This window comes from Amblyomma maculatum, chromosome 4, assembly GCF_055883805.1.
Source record: "Amblyomma maculatum isolate TAMU_Amacu chromosome 4, ASM5588380v1, whole genome shotgun sequence".
Classification (NCBI taxonomy): domain Eukaryota; kingdom Metazoa; phylum Arthropoda; class Arachnida; order Ixodida; family Ixodidae; genus Amblyomma; species Amblyomma maculatum.
This window is the reverse complement of record NC_139347.1, coordinates 125,035,629-125,043,492: the sequence shown is the minus strand read 5'-3', so window position 1 is coordinate 125,043,492 and position 7,864 is coordinate 125,035,629.

Sequence of the window (7,864 nt, the reverse complement as noted above, 5' to 3'; positions counted from 1 at the left end):
GCTAGAGGCTAATTTAGCTGTCTTTATGGTCGTGAGATTCATAGCACTGCAGATTCTTTTACCGCGCTTAAGAGGAAAGCGTGCGTTAGATGCTGTTGGTCCTCTTTTTTAACTTGACGAGTTTGTCGTGATGTTATCGACGAACTCGTCGCTTTCTGGGCACCTCGCCGGGAGTCAGGACGGCTGCTGCACGGCGCACGTGTGTGTTTCTATCTTGCTGTAGTAGCCGTGGCAAACTCTTCCGCGGATTTTCAGTTAATCTCGGAAGAACGAACTCGCCTGACGATGCCGACTTGTTGCGCATTGATTTTTTTTTTTTGTGCCTGTACATTATTAAAACGAGTTGTTGTATTTGGTTTCCTCGTCTAGTGACTACAGACAACAGGTGTAACGGCACAGTTTTTCGTTTGCTGTAGCCGGTTATCACCTTTCATCCGTAATCCCCTCAAGTTTACAGTATTTTGCATGTTTTCATTCTTACAGCTGTGTGAATGAGACATCTGAGAAGCATGTACACTTCAGCATCAGTAATAAAAAAGGAAAAACAGACTAACGTTCTCATGGGGCTCATTGCGTGAGAAGTCTGTCTGCTACAAGTTAACCTATTACCAGTCTATCTACGTTGTGGCGATTACACATGTAATATTGTTGCTGCAAAAAATCGACGAACCGTTAAAAACACGATTTTCACCTGTATTGTCGTAAATCTTTAAAGAAAACAACGTTATAATAGTTCTTGAAACGGTTTAGTTCAACCTTTATGCCGCGAGGTGACGCTAGGCGTAAACAGGTAGACGCGTTCCAATACGCGAACCTGTAGGGCCGGCGTTGCTGCGACCCGGTTGGAATAAGCTAGAAGCTTGGTGCAACCGGGTGAAAATAAGCAAACCGTTATTGCAACCCATGGATTGGCTTGGCTTTGTTTATTATTTTCGGATTGGGGTTTTTGCAGGAAAGCCCAAGGCAGATCACGTGTCGTGTGTTTGTAAACGACGTTTGGAATGTGTGGTCGTGTGAATCGCGATTTTTGCGTCGTGCACATTTCGTGCCTCAGTGCTCATCTTGCAGTTTCTTCATGGATTACGTTAGTAACGACAGAGGCGATAAACGCAGTAGAGGCTTCGTGCATCCACGGAAGTTGAAAGAGTGCTCCTACCTGCGGACCCCGTCGGTCTCTCCGTTTATTCTGCAACAAATCATATTTGCGTGTTGCTTCACGAACAGGGCGTCTTGGATTTATTTTTGAAGCATGAATGGTGCACAGTGTGGCATACTAGAAACCAAGAGCGTATGTAAAAGGCCTGTGTATGGGGATCGTGATTTGGTTTGTGCTGCCATGGAAGAAGAATATTCTCAACGTGTAGGTGGTCTTGGCTTTCGTTTTGAAGGTTGCGGTGTTTATGTAATCACCGTATGTGATCGCTTGGCTGATTCTGGAAGGGTGTTTATGTGCTCTTTCTTTTGCAATGCCGGGCACTCCAGATAAAACGGGTCTTTTCGAAGCTGCGAGCAGTTTTCCCAAAACTGCCTTAGCGAAAGGACACTTCTATTTCGCGTTATTCACGAAGTGTGCGCGTTCGCGTAGTGTACAAGAGTGTGTAAAAAGTATTTAGCATTCACCCGTTCCTACGTTCCCTGAATCGCGCAGGGTATAGGCACTAAGATGGAGCCGAAATGGCGCCTTTCGTTCTCAATATATCCCAGTATTAACTTCGAAAAAAATATCCAGCAGGTTCGGTACTCGATTTTCTTTTACCGCTTTTCCCAAGTTGCGTCGCCTGTCTGCACGCATTTTTCACGTTGCCCGCATTCTGCTGAAGCTGCCTGAATTGAACAAACCTCTATCCACTAGTTTGATCCAAGGCTTTCTGACCGACCGCTCGCGGTTTGTTACTGCTAATACCCAGTCCTCTTTTTCAAAGTTTTCTTTCGGCTATGTGTTCCACAAAGCACTGTCCCTTACTCTTAACGATCTCCCTTCAGTAACTTCTACCAGCCACATTTTAGTTGATGACTGTGTACTTCGCTGCTCTGTAACCAACTCGTCCGACGCTTCTGCCTTATATCTATATTTAATTTGCATACAATAGTGATGTGCTATGTGGCCTCCGTCCCTGAGAAGCTTTAAACTGTTGATTTCTTCTCACCACTGCCAAAACAACACATCCTACTTACAAAATTAACACTAGTACTACTTTTTCAAAGAATTCGTTTAAGTACCTTGGTGTTCACCTCACTAATGGCTTAACATTGTCTTGCCTTGTAAGCCATGTAACTAATTACTCTAATAGAACTGTTGGATACCTCTATCGTAACCTACCCATAGCTGGCACCTTCTTGTGTAAAATTACTAGATTACAAAATCCTTGTGTGATCACAACTTTAATATACCAATCATATAGTTGATCCACACTACTGTAACTTTACTGAACCTTATGAGCCTGTTCAAAACCATGCCACCAGTTTCATTCCCTCGAATACTCCTTCAGCATCTCTGCCATGAAATCTCTGTTACAGTCTCTGTTCTCGTCACTGTACTTCATGCCCCTGCCTTTATCACAAGCTTTTCATACAAGACCTCATGGCAGTCGTCTCGGCTAACCTGTGTATAGAACACCTCGCACAGGTCATCGTAAAAGTGGCGTTTCACCGCATGCCCGCACAACTACATTTCATGAGTCATTCTTTGCAAGCACTGTTCACAACTGGAATCATCCCTCATCAGGGATCCTGTAAGCTTCAATACTGCCATCGAAGAACCTGCCTAATCATAGCCATGTATACCACTAACCTGTCGCCATTTATCACTGTGCACAAGCCCATTCCTTCTGTAAAGTCTTGCATTAGGACCTCTGAGGTATCAATAAACACATAAATAAAAGCATGGTTGATAAAGATTCCTTACAATATGGGAACTGTGATTATGTTCGGCAGGAATATATATATATATGTAACTGGATCATGTTGAACGGTGTTAAGCTTGAGCTTGGCACAATTGTCTTTCCTGTGATATTGAACTTAGAAATTAGGATACTGAGTGATAACACTGACATGGTGGCTTGCCTTTTGAACTTAGAATGAACTTAGAATTTAGAATTTGATTGCAGTATTCCTTTCTTTGCATTCATCCTAAATGCAGGGGTGGAAGTGCTCCAAAATTGCTCCAACTCGACTGCATCAATGTTCTGACATTAAATTTATTGCAGCACGGTTTTGCCGCACAGTGGGACATTACTGGTATTGGCAGCAAGAACCGCAATCCGAGACAATTAAGTTAAGCGACTATGAGAAGCGCAGCTGGGCAATGGTCTGTTATGAGTTCTGTATACAGGGTATGTGGCTGGTGTAGTCAAAACGATGGCAGCACACCGGTAGCAGAGGTGTAATGCATCTCACCCGAGCCTAATACATATAAAATTTTAATATTATTTTTAGTATGCAGCATAATGTTTGCTTATAAGCAAATTTGAGGAATTCGTTACGGAAAATGTTCTGTGCACTTGATATAGCGCCTACTTCCGGCCTTTTGAATCGCCTCTGGTGAGGGAAATGAGATCAGCGAGTGAAGTAGGCGCACCAAACTACTACGAGGTAGCGAAGCACTGGAAGTGGTAGACGAATATGTTTACTTAGGACAGGCAGTAACCGCAGATCTAGATCATGAAAGGGAAATAACTAGAATAAGATTGGGATGGAGTGGATTTGGTAAGTATTCTCAGATTATGACTAGTATCTTACCGGTATTGCTCAAGAGGAAGGTATACAGCAGTTGGATCTTACACTTACTCACCTATGGAGCTGAAACATGGAGGCTAACGAAAAGGGTTCTATTTAAGTTGAGGACAACGCAGATGACTATGGAATGAAAAATGGTAGGTGTAACGTTAAAAAATAGGAAGCACATAGAGTGAGTTAGAGAAATAACTTGAGTTAATTACATTCTAGTGGAAATCTAGAAGATGAAATGGGCAGGGCATGTAATGCGTAGAGAGTACAACCGATGTTCGCTTAGGGTAATAAATGATTCCAAGGGAAGCAAACTGTCGCAGAGGACAGCAGAAAGTTAGGTGAGCGGATGAGGTTAAAAAGTTTGCAGGAGTAAAGTGGATGCAGCTAGCACAGGTAGAGGAGTATGGGAGAGGCCTTCACCCTGCAGTTGGTATAGTCTGGCCGATGATGACTACGAGCCATTGGAAACTTGTCCAGCTGCAACGAACTACACGGTTTGCTTATAGCGATTCTGCTGTGAATACAAGCAGGTGCTTCACCATCTAGCCTGTCATGCCTACGACAGACAAAAAGCACACTTGGAACTCTTATGGAGGTGATGCCACTTAGGTGCCAGTCACTAAATGTGTTTTCAAAAGTGTTGGAAAGTCATACAGGGCCTATCGCCAGTGTGTTGAAACTAAGATAGCTCAAGCAATAATTTGAGCAGCCACAGAGGGCCATAAAGTAATGAATTTGAAGGGGAAAAAGGCTATACTTAAAGTGCCACCTATCTTCCTTGAAGGCGTTACTGGCCAGTACCCAGAAATTTATCGGCACAGGCGCAGGATCAAAAAGAATATGCACAAGATAGAAAGCAGAAATGTACTGTTCATTGATGTGAACTTCAAACTAGTGGCAATACTTGAGTGCATCAAAGTGGTGAAGTCCACCTTTGAATCTTACAAAACAGTATAAATCTCTTAGTTAAACGATCTTCAATTATGAAGTGTAGAAGGCAGCATTCCATTTGCTGCTATTTAACCCTTTGACTGGTTTTGCCGTACAGGTGCTGCGGCTGCATGCCGTCCCGCGGCGTTTTTGCAGTACGGGTATTGCGCTAAACGCATAGCGTTTGAAATAGTTCGACACTGGAGGTGATTTTTTTTTTTCGGAATATTCGACAGTCAAAGAGTTAAGTGAGGAAGCTAGAATTCTATTATTAAAAGCGAGTCTAGAATCTTGCTCCAAGACATAATGTGATTGCTCCAAAACTCTAGTTTTATTGCTTCAAAGCTGCTCCGAAGTTACTTTATTACTGCTCCCTGAGCTGTTCTAAAATGCTTGAGCCTGCTTCCACCTGTGTAAATATGATTACTTTCTTCCTCTGTACGGCGCTTCAACCAAGAAAAAGCTCGGTTATAATTTTTTTTCCGTGTTTTTTTGTTTGTGTGACTAAACTATTTAAACTAATATTCTGCCTTAAGGTCTAAACCAACTTAATAATCTCCTTAATAATAAGCGAAGCATATAAGTAGAAGAAGCGATCACTTTCACTTTGACATTAGATGTTGCAGAAAGTCAAGTTCATCATGGTTGACAGCAAAGTCTTATTCATTGTAATAAATTTATGGCTGTATCAATACTTGTGCATGTTACTTTTGGAATGAGGTCTTTGAGATTGAGATAGATGTGGTCAGAGGTAGGGAGATGAACACATCACTGACTGTCAACTGAGGTTTATTGGAAAACGGAGGAGTTTATGCACATTTTCATAACATGTGACTCAGCCGAAGTCAAAACGTCATATACACGTATACCAGTTTTCTCTCCTAACAAAGCATTGACAAAAAAAAAGTAACAATAAACAAGAAATCACAAAAATCCAAAACGCAAGTGAAGTAGTATACACCATGAGCAAGCACATGCCTCACCGCTAAACATTCGATGAAGACAAATGAAAAAGCCAGGTTGAGCTGTATATGGGCTTCTGTTGTCAAAATGTAAAGTATGAATGAGCAGGATTAAGTCGTGTCGTTAGCCTTAAAAACCACCAGATATAGAACCGAAAACTGCCATACAAGAAAAGATATAACATACTAAGCGTTTTGAGTAAGCCTACGCTACTTACAGGATCTCAAGTTCTTTTTCACTGAGCATTATCAAAGGTGCACTGACGCACAAGCCCTTTTTCTGTTTGATGACTCTTGCCTCCAGAATCTCTCTTGTAATCTGCTTGTTGCTTCTACCAATAATCTTTGTTTTGTGAAGCCCAGTGCTTAAAGTCTGGCTCAATCGGAGGGGGTCTGTAGTGATTCGAGCATTGGTGGAAAGGGAAATAAAGAGAGAAAGTGGCTGGTTGCCTGTTTTGCAAATCGTTTTATACAAAGGGAAGAAATCATTATTTTTCTCCATCTCTGGTTTTTATTAATACTCAATGTGAAACTGTTGAAACGGTAGAGAAAAAACCTTCCAATTACACCACTGACAAGAACAAAACAATGGTTACCTGGTTTGTATTCTCACAGTCCTCGTGCTTGAATTCAAGCTTGTGGGGATCTCGGACCCCTCTTAAATATTATGGGGGGGGGGGGAGGAGGGGGGTCTCTGACGCACCCCCTGGCTTTACGCCCTGTAGAAGCCAGGGCATACAACCTGTGCACCTGCTGCAGTGCAAAGCAACGTTTCCTTCGCAGATGTTTCTTTCTTGCAAGTTTTTCATAGGTATAATTGTGTTCTCAGAGCCGTTCATTGAGGCATCTACCCGTTTGTCCAATGTAACGTTTCCCACAGCTTAATGGGATCTCATACACCACACCTGTGCTGCAGGGTACAAATAAAGTCTGGTGTTTTATGCTACATGCGCGTCGCTGCACACCACAAGTTTGAGTGATCCTACAAAGCTTCGATAACTTTTCCGAAGCTGTAAAAACTACTTCGATATTTACTTTTTTGCCTATTCGTTTCAAATCATGCAATATGCTGTGCAGATAGGGTATTGCAACCAGATTTTGTTGTTGTATTCTGTCCACTGTGTTAGGCATAGCTTCCTTGCTGTTTGTTTTCATTTTTTTATAGGTTCCTTCAGCAACTGAGATGACACCATGTTCCGGATAGCCGGCTTCTTTCAACCTGTCAATTTGATGAATGGAGCTGCTTTCCAAGCATTTTCGAGATTATCTCATTCTTCTTTTGACACCTCTTCATTTCTTCTGTCACTAAATCTCATGTCAAACATAAAATGGGAACAAATTTTCTCACCATCCCGGCACATTTCATTTTCCTCACTTTTGTTTCCCGACCTGGTGGGCTTGGCTAGTCTTGCATCAGCTGACGGACTGGTTGGCCTTGGTGACCCGTACTCAGGACATTCTTGGTGCCTAATACTCCATGTTATTAAAGTTTCTTCCTCCTTCTCCCAGTGAATTTCTTTCTTTACCATTTCCACCTAAAGCATCTTGTCCCAACTATATCTCTCTCTCTACCTAGAACACTGCTTTTCCTTTGCACCATTGCCATTCAGTCCCCCTTTTATCTTGACTCTCCTCCTTTTAATTGGTGTACCTGGCTGGAGTCCTCCATGTCGAAGTGACAGATGGCCCTGGTTCTACAAGTTGCAAACCTCTTTGGCACTCATTTTTGTAGCCAAATAAAGTTTATTACTACTACTTCTACTAGGTCTTGAAGTACAGTTTAAAGAGTTGAGGAAAGGTCTACAGGGACCAGCATAGCTGAGAGCGAAACTTAAAAAACACAATTAGACCTTAAACGTGGGTCGTTTTATTTTGCAATTCATAACTTATATTTTGGATAGTTCCAATGAAGCTCTGAATGGTCGCTTTTGATCGTGCTTCTATAGCTTAACATTTCTAACTGAAGGTATGAATGCATTCTAGAAAAGAAAGCAAAAGCCTTCAGGGCTAGGCTTTTTTTGTGCTTCTAAGTGTTACAATTTTTTAGAAAAATTTTCCATTGGCAGAACAGCCAAGGTGAGTATTAAATTTGGGTAAAATGAATTCTGCTTTAACCATACACTCTAAAATTGCCCAGTACTCTTGCTGAATTTTGGGGGTGCTATTAAAATCACTTGTTTTGACATTTCAAAAGCCTTTTTCTGTTTCTTCTTTGGCTGCATATACTGCAGCTAAGTCTCTTG